Genomic DNA, 15,896 nt, shown 5'->3' with positions numbered 1-15,896 from the left:
TATGAGCAGGATGGGGGGGTATATGAGCAGGATGGGGGGGTATATGAGCAGGATGGGGGGGTATATGAGCAGGATGGGGGGGTATATGAGCAGGATGGGGGGTATATGAGCAGGATGGGGGGGTATATGAGCAGGATGGGGGGGTATATGAGCAGGATGGGGGGGTATATGAGCAGGATGGGGGGGTATATGAGCAGGATGGGGGGGTATATGAGCAGGATGGGGGGGTATATGAGCAGGATGGGGGGTATATGAGCAGGATGGTGGGGGGTATATGAGCAGGATGGGGGGGTATATGAGCAGGATGGGGGGGTATATGAGCAGGATGGGGGGGTATATGAGCAGGATGGGGGGGTAAATGAGCAGGATGGGGGGGTATATGAGCAGGATGGGGGGGTATATGAGCAGGATGGGGGGGTATATGAGCAGGATGGGGGGGTATATGAGCAGGATGGGGGGGTATATGAGCAGGATGGGGGGTGGTATATGAGCAGGATGGGGGGGTATATGAGCAGGATGGGGGGTATATGAGCAGGATGGGGGGGTATATGAGCAGGATGGGGGGGTATATGAGCAGGATGGGGGGGTATATGAGCAGGATGGGGGGGTATATGAGCAGGATGAGGGGGGTATATGAGCAGGATGGGGGGGTATATGAGCAGGATGGGGGGGTATATGAGCAGGATGGGGGGGTTATATGAGCAGGATGGGGGGGTATATGAGCAGGATGGGGGGGTATAGGGTATATGAGCAGGATGGGGGGGTATATGAGCAGGATGGGGGGGTATATGAGCAGGATGGGGGGGTATATGAGCAGGATGGGGGGTATATGAGCAGGATGGGGGGTATATGAGCAGGATGGGGGGTATATGAGCAGGATGGGGGGTATATGAGCAGGATGGGGGGGTATATGAGCAGGATGGGGGGTATATGAGCAGGATGGGGGGTATATGAGCAGGATGGGGGGTATATGAGCAGGATGGGGGGTATATGAGCAGGATGGGGGGGTATATGAGCAGGATGGGGGGGTATATGAGCAGGATGGGGGGGTATATGAGCAGGATGGGGGTATATGAGCAGGATGGGGGGTATATGAGCAGGATGGGGGGTATATCAGCAGGATGGGGGGGTATATCAGCAGGATGGGGGGTATATGAGCAGGGTGGGGGGGTATATGAGCAGGATGAGGTGCGTCTTATGGTCCGATGCGTCTTAGGCTATGTGTCCACGGTAGAATGTTGCTGCGGATTTTTCTGCATGAAAATCCACGACTTTCGCAGCAAATCCGCACATTTTTTTTTTGCCGCGGATTTACCGCGGAATTGCCGCGGATTTTGATGCGGATTTTTTTTTCCCCCCATTCTATAGCCAAAATCCGGATCAAAATCCGCAACAATAATTGACATGCTGCAGATTTTTCCGGATCAAAATCCGCGGCAAATCCGCCGCGGAAAAATCCGCAGCATGGACACAGCATTTCCAAAATGCCATTGAAATGGCTTGGAAGTGCCGCTGCTGCAGATTTTCGGAAAATCCGCGGCTTTTCCGCGAGAAATCCGCGGCAAAATCCGCGCATTTTCCGCAGCGTGGACACATAGCCTTATAGTCCGAAAAATACGGTAGCTACAAAATATTGTCAGACAGTAATTCATCCTATGTATATGCCTTTGTACCTGAGCATTTTCAGCAAGTAATGCAATTCTATGGAAAAAAATCTGCACATAAAACGCAGTGTTTTCACAAGAGAAATCGACAAGTTGCTGATTTCAAACACACACCACAGGTCAGTGGTGACTGAATAAAAAAATTTAAAAATAAAATAAAAAAAGTCATTCTGACCTTTTTTGTTGCTACAGCGTTTACTGATCGCGTTACTGAAATATTTTACTAGGACTTTTACAGATGTGTCTTAAAGGAAATCTAGGGAGATATATATATATATATATATATATATATATATATATATATATATATATATATATATATATATATATAAAATTTCTACTGAGGGCAAGAAGGCGATCCGAATTGTCAATTCAGAAAAAGCTCATAGTATAGAAACCCACTGATGCCCCACGATTACATCACAGAGCAGCACTGCGAGCCGGTGTACACCTGGAGCGGTTGAGACATTTAAATGCCGCTGTCAAAGGCTGATATTGGCGTCTAAATTGCTCACAGTCGTGGTCGGAGCGCAGGTCTCCAGCTTCCTTTACATGTGGTCACCCTAGCTCTGTTGTATACGCAACTGGGTAAATCGGATTATTTAAGCCATGTAGAAATGAGAGGGTGCCTAATATACAGAACCCCAAGTCTAGCTTCCTACAGTGAGTATTTGGAGCATTTCTGATGCTACAGATTTTCTGCATCATTTAGCTACATTAGCTGCTTGCAATCTTTGGAGTATTTTTTGCCACCTGCATTTCGTCCCGTTTTTGGCACATCAGGTTTTCCCAACAGTGCGCACATTACACACAGTTAAGATTCCATATACTCCCTCTCTTTACTTGGCCAGGACAGCCACTTAAGTTAATTGAAGATAACTATAGTCTTCTGGAAAACAAGTGTTGCAATTTTACCAAATTACAAAGTCTAAATTATATAAAAAGCTTCAAAGTATATAATGTACAATTACATTACAAAGCAATAACCCTTACAACTGAACTGTCACTAATTTCAGTGTTTACACTGTAGGCGACCGCTGCCAGTTCTCAAAATCCCAATAGTAGTTTCTTATCCTAAAAATTAGATCAATTCGGGGTCAGATAATAACATACCTAAACTCCGCAGCCCAATAACCAAACATCTGTGTTTTATACTTAAACATGAGAACAAATTATGAACAAACACTGCAAGCAAACAGTAATGTTGGCTTTAGGAGGGAAAGCGTATGCTGCGCTGTTAACCCACTCACTGCCTTCCACTCACGTAACAGGGTGGCTTCCTAGTGCAGCATATAAACAAAGAGCAGCTATAAACATAATAAAGGTAAGGACATAAGGAAGGATGTGCTCAAGGCATACAAGACAATGAAAGATGTGCAAGAGATGGGCTCAGGAAAGACCCAATCTCAAGTCCTCCGCAGGAACACACACACAGAACACAGTTGTAGAAACTTTGTGACTGATGCTTCATTTCTATCAGTGTAAAGTAAAGCTGGTCTTCCTGCACGTTCCATGCGTGCTGAATAGGAGTGCCCATCGGTAGTATGTGCATGATGACAGGCATGCAGAGTCTGCACTCAGACAGCAGATGTCAGGCCATGTAGCACTGCTCCCCACCCACTACAGCTCAAACTGGCTGCTGTTTACAGTCCGGATGCAGGCAAAGCTCAGGGAGCAGGCTATGGAGGATGAAGATGGATGACAGAGATGGAGAGAAGAGCCGTGGGGGAGGGAGGGGAAGTGACAATGCTCCACAGCTGGCTGCGCTGCGAGCCCAGATACTCGCCATCACATCATCTCAAGGCTTTACAATCCAACCTGCACTTATACACACTCACTCCCTTCCTTTTCAGGATACACACAAACACAGCTTCAAAGGAGATCGCTAAGGAGGCTTACAGGGAAAGCCAGACAAATTGATCTTCAGCTATGGCAGTGATACATGTGAGAAGATCAGTGACATCTCAGATCAAGTGGTGTCTAAAACAAATGAGAACGCAAACCACTTTTATACCACCCCAAGATCTCTGTATCTGGTATTGGCCATCACTTTCTAGTTAACATACTAATATGGATCCTGTGCTGAAGCTGCACTTCCACCACTCGTCTAGGAGCAACCACGGGCCATGGTCCTGGTCAGTGCACCGTGACCGTGCCCAGTGGATGTAGGAATCTGCGGACCTTGTAGGTTCCTTGGTGCGGCGTTTGCTTTGCCAGCTTGATGTGACGTCATCTGCTCGTCATGAAGCACATCATAAGACATGGGATCCCAGAAGGTCAGGAAATGTGCACAACTGCTGTCCAAGGCCGGAGTGTTGCTCAAAGTCATCCACTCATCTCTACTACTGATCTGGGAAGATTTTACAAGTCAGTGATCATTTAAAGCTCCACTCCAGTATTATTCTTTTTTTTTTTTTATTATTTTACAGCTTGACTAGTGCTTTTAATCTAAGGCAACTACCCTTAATAATATACTCACCCTCTGGCATCACTCCAATCCCACAGCGCAACCTTGTGCCTGTAACTTCTGACTGGCTGTAAGTCAGAAGTTACGACGCAAGTTTCCAATGCAACTCTATGAGAGCCAGAACGAGACTCTCATAGACTTGAGTTGTGACCTCAGGCTCGATGAAACACTGGAGCAACCAGCCGGTCCCAAACTGGAGAAGACCAACAGGAGTGGCAATGATAGAGATGAAGACTCCCAAGGGTGAGTATTAGGCTGGACTCACATGAGCGTATGGCATCCGATGCGACAGCATCAGATGCAATATGCTAATGACCCCCGGTTCAGGCTCTGCTGCGAGCGTGAGCCGAGTGTCATGCGACTGTGACTTAATCCTGCAATCAGGTCACAGCTGAGGGTGGGGCTCTGCGGAGGAGAGGGAGGGGTTAATCCCCCCCCCCATCTCCTCCATTGTCAGCCTGTGCATATATCGCACTGCACTGGGATAACATCAGAGTGCAGTCTGATGTTTCTCTCGCACCCATTCACATGAGTAAGTGCGAGAGAAACAGCTCTCGTAGAAAATCACAGCATGCTGCTACTTTTCTCATCCAGATTCTGACCATCTGCTCTCCCTCATTGACTAGCATTGGTCAGAGTGCAGGGGGAGATTTTCTCACATTGCACTCGTCCGATTTCAACGCTCGTGTGAGCATGCTCTAATACAGAGGGCAGGGGACTTTAAAGCACCACTCCAGCGCTGAAATAATAATAAAAATAAGACCACTAGAGTGGTGCTTTAATAGCCTGTTTAAACAGGCAGATTTTAATAATGTACACTGAATGATCTGTATTACATTATTCAGTGCACATAGTTTGCCTTTGTTCTTGGCAGTGCAAGTCCTGTTTAAACAGGACAAAGTGCTGCCGAGAACAATGATCCTTTTTGCAGCATAAAAAAAGAAAAAAAACCAGGTCATCCAATGAATTATCATTGTGATCGAATATCAGGTGATTGGGCAGCCTGTTATACTGCAAGGGGTGAAACAAGCATTCCTAGGAACCAAGATTGTTCACAGTTATCCTTCAGTGAAAATGCATCTTTACAAGCTGGAGAATAGATCAAATGTATCCATAGACCCCCCCCCCCACCACCCTTAGACCCCAGCTCCCCCTTGACGGAGACCAAGAAGACACTTTTAGCCAGGTATGCATTGGCATACTTTAAAAAGGTTGTCCAAGCTTGGGGTGCTAATCTGCAGTCACTGCGTGCTGTCAGCATTCTCCGATGTCAGAATGGCGGGCACGGGACTGCAGGTATTGATTAGCAAACATGCGGTCATGTGCAGACTAGACGTGCACTGGAATGTGGCTGAAATTATGCACATTGCATACTTATGGCCACACGACCACCCACTCCCAGCTCCGAAACAATCCTGACAGTGCACACAGTGCCAGCTGTGAGGATTCACAAGCCTGCAGTCAGAGTGACTACATATTTGCACCCTGAACCTAGACAACCCCTTAATTATATAGAAAGGCAAATGTTTTTGATGTACAGTTGGCCCCTACAATACCACCGCCATACGGTCATACAGAGACATACGCTGGAAGTTACACATCAATGTATACTTCAGTTGTACATATACATAAATATAACTATGGAAGGTTCCACTCCATACATGTCTGCCGAACCAGATACCACCAGTGTGACAATTAGAATAAAATGTTTATTTCTTTATATTTGAAATATTTATTTTATATATATCTGTAGTAAAATATTTATTATTTAATATTGTTTTCCCATTAAATAAACCTTTGCTAGAAGTAGAAATCTCTACACAATCTCCAGTTTGTAAGACGAGTGGGTGGGAATCTTCCTATAAGCAGTACCCATCATGTAGTAACCAGGATATGGAAGTCCAGCATCCTGTTTACCCCGTACATCACTCATGGAGGCCTGTCAGAGACCACGATCAGTGAAGAGATTTCTTCCTGGTCTATGTTCCATTGCCTCAGACAGCAGACAGCCCTGGAGCTGAGGGAATCAGCATTTCTCACCGCTCCATTCATGGGGATGGCACAACAGATTAAAGTCCTCACAAATAGAAAACTGAAGGCGCAACCATACTACAATCTGATGAGGACTGTTGGCTCAATTACTGATAGAGTTAATTAGGGGTGCTCCCCTAACATAAGGCACATGATCCACACTGATACAGCAGTTTTATGGCCAGGTACATGTCTCCAGTCCATGTGACTCAATACTTTCACAGTTGCCTTTTTCCCTACGTTCAGTGGTCACGTCAGGGCATCCATACGAACCTTCCCTGACCCCCCCTTCCCCGCAAAATGTGTTTCGGAGGCATGTGCCAACAGGGCCTTTGGCTCCATTAGAGTGTGCTCTGTCTGGCACCATTTTCGGGCATATACGTTTTCTGCAGGCGGACACCCGAACATCGACTACGTTTTGGTATCAACCTGCAGAAACCGTATATGCCCGAAAATGGTGCCAGACAGAGCACACGCTAACGGAGTCTGCTTATTATAGTCAATGGCCCTGTTGGCACATGCGTCCGAAACACGTTTTGCAGGGAAGGGGAGGGGGAGGTTCGGACGGATGCCCCAACGGGACCACTGAACGTAGGGAGAAACGCAATGTGAAAGGGCCTCAGAGTCATTCCACTTGCTCAGTAAGGACACGTTGCAGATTTGATGCGGTTTTGATAGTTTCCTGATGCCAGCAAAGTGAATGAGAATCCTGAAGTTTCATGCACACATTAAGTATTTTCTCCTTGCATATTTAAAAGGTATATTTGGGACTTTAAAGGAAAAAAATTGGGCCTAAGCACTAACAGGCAGGTAATTGCAACAAACCTGCCTGCTGTTGCTGACGCCGTTCACTACTATCACAGAGTAGGCACAGACCACTCCTGCCGGCAATACAGTGGCTTCATGAACAGACAGGAGCTCTCGTTTCCGCTCAGCTCTGTAGACGGGGTGAGACAGCCGATGATGCTGCCTAACTGGGGGAGCCGACGACCAATCAATCAGCATGACGTTGGCAGTGACCCCCGCCATTAGAGCAGAGCGCACTCTGTGGCTGCAACATCAGTGCGAGCTGCAGAATCGTCAACAGGAGTGGTCTGTGACTGGTCAGTACCGGTGAAGAACGGCGTCAGGCACAACAGGCAGGTAAGTAGCAACTACCTGCCTGTTAGTGCTCTGTCAGTTTTTTTGTAAAGTCACAGATATACCCTTTAAATCTGCAGCATGTCAATTTCAGCATTTTGCTGAAGATTTCATCCTTACTAATGAATGGGAAAATAAAAAATGCACAGCAAAAACACGCATTTGTGCTGCTAAGTTTTCCCTGACAAGAGATGCAGAAATGCCTGCGCCAAATACTTTGTGTGCACGTACCCTAAGGTCATGTGCCCACGATCAGGACATGCTGCGTCCTGGACCATAACTTTACCACGTTTCTACAAACACCATTGTCAGCTAACCGGTAATAAAAATTGTGACCTTGCACTCACTTAGTAATAAATGAATGTAGCATAACCGCATCAACATTTCCCAATACACATGCTGCACGGCAGACCGGAGGCAGCCAATGTAAATTAGCAGACTATTAGCAGGGCCTTGGGCTAGGGAGCCTTGTGACAGAAATTCCCTGTGCAGAAAAGGCTTGCAGGCACACAGATAAGACATTCTGCATCCTTGCACGTCTCTTTATAGATCACCGACATCAGTGACCTAATAGGCAATAACCGATAGTTCGCTGGACCACAGGGGATACCAAGATCATAGGTTCCCTACTAACTAGATCCCCAAAACCATAAAACATTAGTACCGATAGTTATAAAAAAAACTTCCCAGACCCTCCTCTGTCCGTGGTCACGAGGACAGCGCCCAAAGCTGGCACCTCCCTGTTTAGTGGTCGTATTTGCAAATGCTTACCAGGACACTTCCCCTGATGAAGGAGAGGGGTTATCTCCGAAACGCGCAGAATAAACCACCCTGCATTGCTCTTATTTGGACTTAACTCTCTAGTAGCACAGCAGCGCGGACATTTTTCCACTTTTTATCCTTGTTTGTTTCATACGATTACTGTAAACAGATATACTGGTCTCACAAAGAGCATCTCAGTCATAATCGGCTGTGAGCAAAAACTGAAAAAAATAATTATAAAGAGAGTATGCTTAGAGGTAAAGAGGTAGTACCAAAACGCAGGTCAGAAAAGAAGGGAAACTTCAGACTTAGGCTAGGTGCACATGGCGGCTTAAATACGCTGGCACACCCACTAATATTTTTTTAAGGTGAAATCACAGGCGGTCATTTCATTAGCCGCTAGCGTCTTTTGTTTTGTAATTCTGCCTATAGAGCAGGCAGTTTCCTAGCGGAAGCCACCCGGTGAATGGACAGGTCCCTTCTTATAATCTCTTCAGGGTTTCTGAAGGCTAAAGCTGATTTCACACGTCTGACATATATGGTAAGGTAATGGGACCCCTGATTAGTGATGAGCGGACACGTGGAAGTTCGGTTCGGCGTCTGCAGCCGGATTTTTAGAAAAAGTTCGGATTGGGACACGGACTTGCCCTGAACTTCATTTTATTGTATCAAGTCACTGATTGGGCAGTTTGGGTCTCCACTCACATACAGCCATCCATAAACAATACTTCCAATGTGTGGGTGTGGTTTTTCCAATATTTTTATCCAATTATGCTGTTGTTACCCCCAGTGCGAGCCAATGAAACACTACAAGCGGTTCACACTGGGATGAGCACCGAGCGCACCCAAACACAGTGATGATCGAGTGAGTGATTTGCATAAGTAAAGCACCTGAACTCCGAACATGATTTTTTTTTTTTTTTTTAAAGTCTGGGTTTGATATGGACACCATACCACGGGTTCACTCATCTATACCCCTGACCTAAACCCAGCAGCGTCATAAGCATATATAAGGAGATTGACATATTGCCCATGTTCCCCCTGGAAGACATCAATTTTGTTGCTGTGAAGTGCAATGTGAACTGTGATGTGTAATGTGTATTTTAATATCTCTTCGTGTTTATATGTGCTTGCTGACATAGGAATACCCCTTTAACTCTATCCGAACCTAACTCCAAGATTCTATGTCAATATTAGTAGGTGTAATGAGAATATTAGCAAATAACTCCAATTAGAAATGTAGTCTCGTATTCCTGCTAAGCAATGTCACTTACCTCATGTGCAGGGCATAGACGTAGCTTAGGTATCCAAAGTTACGACCATTAGCAACTAACTGTCTCTATATGTGTGGCCGTAAACTTGGATACCTAAACTACTATAATGCCCTGCACATAAGGTAAGTGACGTAGCTTTTCAGAAGAACTATACTACATTTCTAATTGGAAGTATTTTCTAATATTCTTATTATTACACCTACTACATATTGGGATAAGATCTTGGAGATGGGACTACCCCTTTACTATTTGAGATGGGCCCATAGCGGGAGGGGCTTGAGTGGAGGGACAGTGACTGTTTCTTGCAGAAAGATCAGATAGGGCCCAACATGTGAGAGAGACAGGCCTAAGGTTTGGTAGTCGACGAGGCTGCATGATGTGGGTGTCCCTTAAATAAGCGGAAACCAGGGGAAAGGATAGCGGGATCCTAGAGAGAGTTAACCAAGCGACAAAGTAATCTGGTGGACATGCGTCAGAGGAATGACCGTAGGACTAAGTGACAGAGTGCAGACAGGTCCAAGGAGAGGATGCCTAGCAGAACGGCCAAGAGTTTACAACTTTAAAGGGTAATGGACCAAGGTGGAACAGAACGAGAGACCAAGTGAGTGCCCCGGGAGGCTGTTCCCTAAGTGTCAAATAGCTTGGAGCGGAGTCCAGCCATATTGGCAAAACATTCCCTTTTTGAGGAAAATAAGATGAGAAACAGCAGAAGGACAAAAATGACTTTCACTGACCGTACAGTGGTGCTGAGCTGAACCCCTCTTTCATGTAACTACCTGGGTGCAAGAAATACAGACCTCGCCCTCGTCTACCTCCCCATGCCATGTACACTACATGATGCTGCATACATTGGGTCAATACTCGGACTGTGAATGTGCAATATGTGAATGCAACCTAGGAGTGCTGGTAAACTTCACTAGAACTGATGGTGTTCTCTAATTTTGGCCTTTAAAAAAAAAAAAAAAGTGTCTACTATGACACACTTAGTAAATACGTCCTTTTTGGGGGGGTTGCAAACTATAGATCCCAACTAGAAAAGGCCTGACAAGAAAAAAAAAAAAAAAAAAACAGGAGGAACAGTGAAAAACTGCCACAAAGAAGAAAATAACTGTTGTAATACAGCTCATATTTTCCGTGACTTTCAGCTTACATCTGTCAGCAGCATATTTTGCTGAAGAAAAAACAATAGTTAAAAATCTTGGCAAAAGTATGCTTTTTTTTAATAAAACTGTGTATATGAAACCACCCTAACATAGAATATTTCATCCAACTTCGGGGCCCTCCATCAGAGTGTAACATTACACCAAATAAATCGTGCCTTGACCAAAGTCCAATTACAAGGAACAGATAACAGATCTGCTGTTCAGAATACATGAAACACCCAAGTACCTATAGACATGTAAACGTATGGCCCATAGAGACTGGCAATACCAGTATTAGTAAGGTCAATCTTACCCGATCATCAGCCCACCTAAACAGGCCAGCAGCCCCCAGATAGAAACAGTAGATGTGCTGCTGAGAACACGATCCTGTATGTGGCCACAGACGTTGCTTTGTTTCCTATCAGTCTCAGCGGCCAGCGCATACAAGCCAGGAAACCAGCAAATAGTCCGTCAGCGGTCAAATATCGGCCTGGATCGGTCTGCCGAAATGGGCCATTAGCTGGCCAGCCTGCATGTGTTGGGCACATTCTTTCACTGACGTACAGGATATTTCGGATCTACAGTGCTTTCCAGCACCGCACAAACAGCAGATCAGTTACAATAAGTTACAGGGGTGTAGACCATGAATGGTACCGTGCTGGGCATCAATCCACTACCATATAAATATAGTTGTTGCCCACACCACCAGACAGACCTTAGATAATCAGGCTATGTGCCCACGGGAAAAAGTAACTGCGGATTTTACCACTGAAAAATCCTCGGGTTTACGCAAGTACAGACACTCCCCATGTTATCCTATAGGATTTGGGGAGTGCTGTATCAATGCTGCGGATTTCCCGCAGCCACACGTAACTGCATGTCACTTATTCATGCAAAATTCTATGTGGAATTATCTGCGGAATTCCCACTCCTCCACTATGGAGATACAGGGCAGGGACTTCTGCACGAAGTCCGCACTTGTCCAGCAGGTTTACCGCACCAACTCCGCAGATATACCGCAGCAATGGATAGCTGTGGATTCCGGGGGGCTGCTGCGTGAACCTGCAGAAAAGTCCGCAGGTATGTTCTCCCGTGGGCACATGGCCTACGGCCTCGAGAAAGTAGAAGAGCATGAGAAAGGCCACGTGGGTCAATCCATCCTGTTACCCGTTTGTTGCAGTTGAATTTGACGAGTGCCATTGCGATATATATTCTTCTGGATTGAACCAGAATTTAAATCTTCTAAATCAAACAGAAACAACATTTTTATAACTGAAAATATTTGATAAAAATGCTCCTGTGACCAGATATTGCTGTTATATATTAGTCATGGTGCCCCTGACATCAGGACGTCCATTTAGTGAGTTCAGAGCTGGAAATGTGAAGGTTTTTACTGACTGCACATTAGCGGGACGGACCCCACAACCGAGCACTATACACATTGGATGGACGATCTTTGGAGGGGACCTGAAAGGACCAGCGCCAGGGTGTTCTACTGTCTCAGAACGATGGAGAGCTGCGATTGCCTACAGCGGTCGGGGAACTAAGATGACACGCCTTTCTAGTGAACTGCTGCTGCATACAAATACAGATCTCAGCAGTCCAAGGACAGAAGAATAGCTAAATCAATGATAGCAATACCTGGAGATGTCTGTGCGGGATCCAGGAGGGTGACACCATGCGAGTATGCCAGGATTTGTTTTCTTATTTCGTCTATGTTTATAATTAGGCTGTACAATCCCTTTAAACCCAATGTTTTGTATGTTAAGTAGATGTTTTTAAGGAGAATCGCCATCTCCAAGATCCTATCCCAATATGTAGCAGGTGTAATATTAGCAAATACCCCCAGTTAGAAATGTAGTATAGTTCCCCTGATGTGCAGGCATGGAAGTAGCTTAGGTATCCATGGTTATAGCCACAAGCAACTGTAATTATATGAGGCTGTAACCATGGATACCCAAGCTGCAATGCACTGCACATGAGGTAAGAGATATGGCTATATCAGGAGAACTATATTATATATCTAATAGGAGGTATTTCCCAATATTTTTATTATTAAACCTACTACTTATTGGGATTGGATATTAGCGATGGGAATAACCCTTTCATTATGATCAAGCTTTTAAATGGCTAAAACAAGGAACTTTACAATTCACTTCTTATTAAAAAAAAAAATCCTTTTGTTCTCAAGAAAGAGGGATTTTTAAGTCTACTGCTAATCGCTTAGAATAGAACCAGTGATGCAGTCTATCAGAGGTGGGCGGCCCCGAGGAGAGCAGCTATATTCAGCAATAGGTGATGCTGTATGCTGCCAGCTTCAGTGTCCCTGTGCTCCTCTGATGCCATAATCGCAGATTGGGCCCCATGTGCGACAATGCTGCTTTCTAGAAATATCAACCAGGTAAGGCTATATGCGCACACTGCATCTTTTTATCCTGTGGTCACAGAAACGCAGCTTGTGGCCCAAGAAACGCATGATGTTTGCTGTGTTTTAATTAATGCGTTTTTTAAAGTAGAAACAAAATCCGATAGGATAATTGATAGCTAGAATAGATAGATTATTTCATCCTTTCCAGCCTAATAATAGCAGCCCACAGCTGCCCCAGAAGTGGCACATACTTTAAATGCACCAATTCTGGTGTTGGATACGACTCTTCCCGTTGCCCTGGTGCGGTGGCAATCGGGGTAATAAGGAGTTAATGGCGGCCCACAGCTGCCACTAAACCCTATGTTAGCAGCTCAGTCTCTGCCTGAACCTCACAGCAGGCAGTTATGTGCTATGGAGCTTCAGATATGGCAGTGCTGGAAGCGCCGTGGGACCTCGTGTGGATTACGTCGGAAATGCAGTGCTGTTCTTAGGGTTAATAAAGTGGTGAAAGATGGTGCTTTTTTGTCTTTTATTTCTAATAAAGGATTTTTGGGGGGGGTGGTTGTGTTTATTTACTTTCACTTACAGATTAGTAATAGGGGGGACTCAGACTCCTTCTATTACTGATTTAGGGCTTAGTGGCAGCTGTGGGCTGCCATTAACTCCTTATTACCCTGACTGCCACCGCACCAGGGCAATCGGGAAGAGCCAGATAGAGTGCCAGGACTGTTGCCTCTAATGGATATGGGAATTCCGGGCAGGTGAAGGCTATGTATAATATATATAAAAAAAAACAACACAGCTCACCTAGATCCTATACCTATCCCAAGGTAGTGGACGATGCCAGGCACATCAGGTGTGATCCTGATGTAACAGCGAAGATCAAGGGAAGTTGAAAAAGCCAGCAACCTTCTTGGACAAGCTCTGAAGCTTTATTGTGAAAAATCCATTAAAAACATACCGTGGATAAAAGTTCAGTATGTGGATGGACCCTTGTCTACAGACTGAACTTTTAGCCACTGTAATGTTTTTAATGGATTTTTCACAATAAAGCTTCAGAGTTTTTCCAAGACAGTGGCTGTTTTTTTTAACTTCTCTATTTGTGCTGGGTATCATAATGAGGGGATCCTATGACTTTTTTTATTTTACTGTAAGATATAGACCTACCCATTGGCGTCTGTGATTGGAAGGGTCAGACACACTTTCACTCAGCGTGGAGGCTCCTCAGTCCCCGCGACTCCCCAGCCCACGGGGTCCGGCCACACACGACTCCCCAGCCCACGGGGGTCCGGCCACACACACGACTCCCCAGCCCACGGTGGTCCGGCCACACACACGACTCCCCAGCCCACAGTGGTCCGGCCACACACACACGACTCCCCAGCCCACGGGGGTCCGGCCACACACACGACTCCCCAGCCCACGGGGGTCCGGCCACACACACGACTCCCCAGCCCACGGGGGTCCGGCCACACACACGACTCCCCAGCCCACGGGGGTCCGGCCACACACACGACTCCCCAGCCCACGGGGGTCCGGCCACACACACGACTCCCCAGCCCACGGGGGTCCGGCCACACACACGACTCCCCAGCCCACGGGGGTCCGGCCACACACACGACTCCCCAGCCCACGGGGGTCCGGCCACACACACGACTCCCCAGCCCACGGGGGTCCGGCCACACACACGACTCCCCAGCCCACGGGGGTCCGGCCACACACACGACTCCCCAGCCCACGGGGGTCCGGCCACACACACGACTCCCCAGCCCACGGGGGTCCGGCCACACACACGACTCCCCAGCCCACGGGGGTCCGGCCACACACACGACTCCCCAGCCCACGGGGGTCCGGCCACACACACGACTCCCCAGCCCACGGGGGTCCGGCCACACACGACTCCCCAGCCCACGGGGGTCCGGCCACACACGACTCCCCAGCCCACGGGGGTCCGGCCACACACGACTTCTCAGCCCACGGGGGTCCGGCCACACACAGGAAGGCCAGAGAGCTAACTGCCAACAGAACAACTGAGGATGATGGAAGAGCTGCTACAGGATCTCTTCACCCCAATCTGAGCTGTCAGAAAACCAATTGCTGAGGACAGATTTGGAGGGAAATGGTAGGAGGCTTCAGATCAGGGGTGGGCTACCACTACTACACCCTACAATCACAGATCCCCTGCAGAGGTCGGAATCACTGTCCACAATGGCTGCCCAATGCCAGCAGGACGAGGGTTACGTCCAGATGCTAAGAAATGGTGGTCGTACCTGAGGAGGCGGCCAATGCCCACCTCCAGCTACAGCCTCCTCCAGGGACCGCTGTCCGGGTGGAGACTGCGCACACACTGCTCATCCTCCGCTCTACTTACCGACAGCCGCGCTGCCCTCGGTGACGTGAAGCTGTCCGCCGGTCACACCGTGATGTAGACGTCCCCCAGATAGCACCGATCACAGCTATGACGACACAGCGACGGTTTTTCCTGTCAGAGATGCGTGTGCCCTCGCGGCAAGCACTGCACGGCCACTGCCACCATTCAAATTCCCCGACACGAAAGCGAGCGGGCGCTACTACTGACTGCAGCCGAGGCCACGCCTTCCCGCTCACATAGCCCCGCCCACAACACAGAGCGACACGCTCTCCCCAAACCACTACCACAACACTGCATGAGCCACGCCCACCCACCGCAGCGCCCGCCTTCTGCTCCCGCGCGTCATTGGCTGGTAAAGACGTCACTCGGATGGACCAATAAGCCACGCCTCGTGCTGCCTCCCCGCCCGTTTACCAGATGGCCTGTATTGCACGACGTGCCCTCATATTCCGCTCAGACTCCATCTCTACTGGCGTCCAGCTGTTGTGATGCTACTCCTCCCAGTAGTCAGGCAGCCACAGAAGCAGCTACGGCAAGCATCCACAGCAAGCATCCACAGCAAGCAGCCACAGCAAGCAGCCACAGCAAGCAGCCAGGCAGCTACAACAGACAGCCACAGCAAGCATTGAGGCAGATACAACAGACAGCCACAGCAAGCAGCCACAGCAAGCAGCCAC

The 15,896-nt window shown here is 47.5% G+C and overlaps 1 protein-coding gene across 14 annotated transcripts in view; it reads right to left on the bottom strand.

The window, feature by feature from the left end:
• Positions 1-15,460, bottom strand: part of EPB41L2 (erythrocyte membrane protein band 4.1 like 2) — a 204,683-nt gene extending 189,223 nt beyond the window's left edge. For 7 of the 14 annotated variants that reach the window (XM_075339889.1, XM_075339890.1, XM_075339894.1 and 4 more), the window contains exon 1: positions 15,220-15,458. The gene's annotated coding sequence lies outside the window, so the exon portion shown is untranslated. Of the gene's footprint in view, positions 1-15,219 lie in introns of all 14 variants that reach the window. The other 7 variants (XM_075339882.1, XM_075339886.1, XM_075339888.1 and 4 more) reach the window with 3 other exon arrangements.
• Positions 15,461-15,896: the final 436 nt, after the last annotated feature.

Source organism: Anomaloglossus baeobatrachus, chromosome 3 (assembly GCF_048569485.1).
Source record: "Anomaloglossus baeobatrachus isolate aAnoBae1 chromosome 3, aAnoBae1.hap1, whole genome shotgun sequence".
In the NCBI taxonomy this organism is placed as follows: Eukaryota; Metazoa; Chordata; class Amphibia; order Anura; family Aromobatidae; genus Anomaloglossus; species Anomaloglossus baeobatrachus.
The sequence above is the reverse complement of the archived record's forward strand: the minus strand, read 5'-3'. Positions and strand labels throughout refer to the sequence as shown.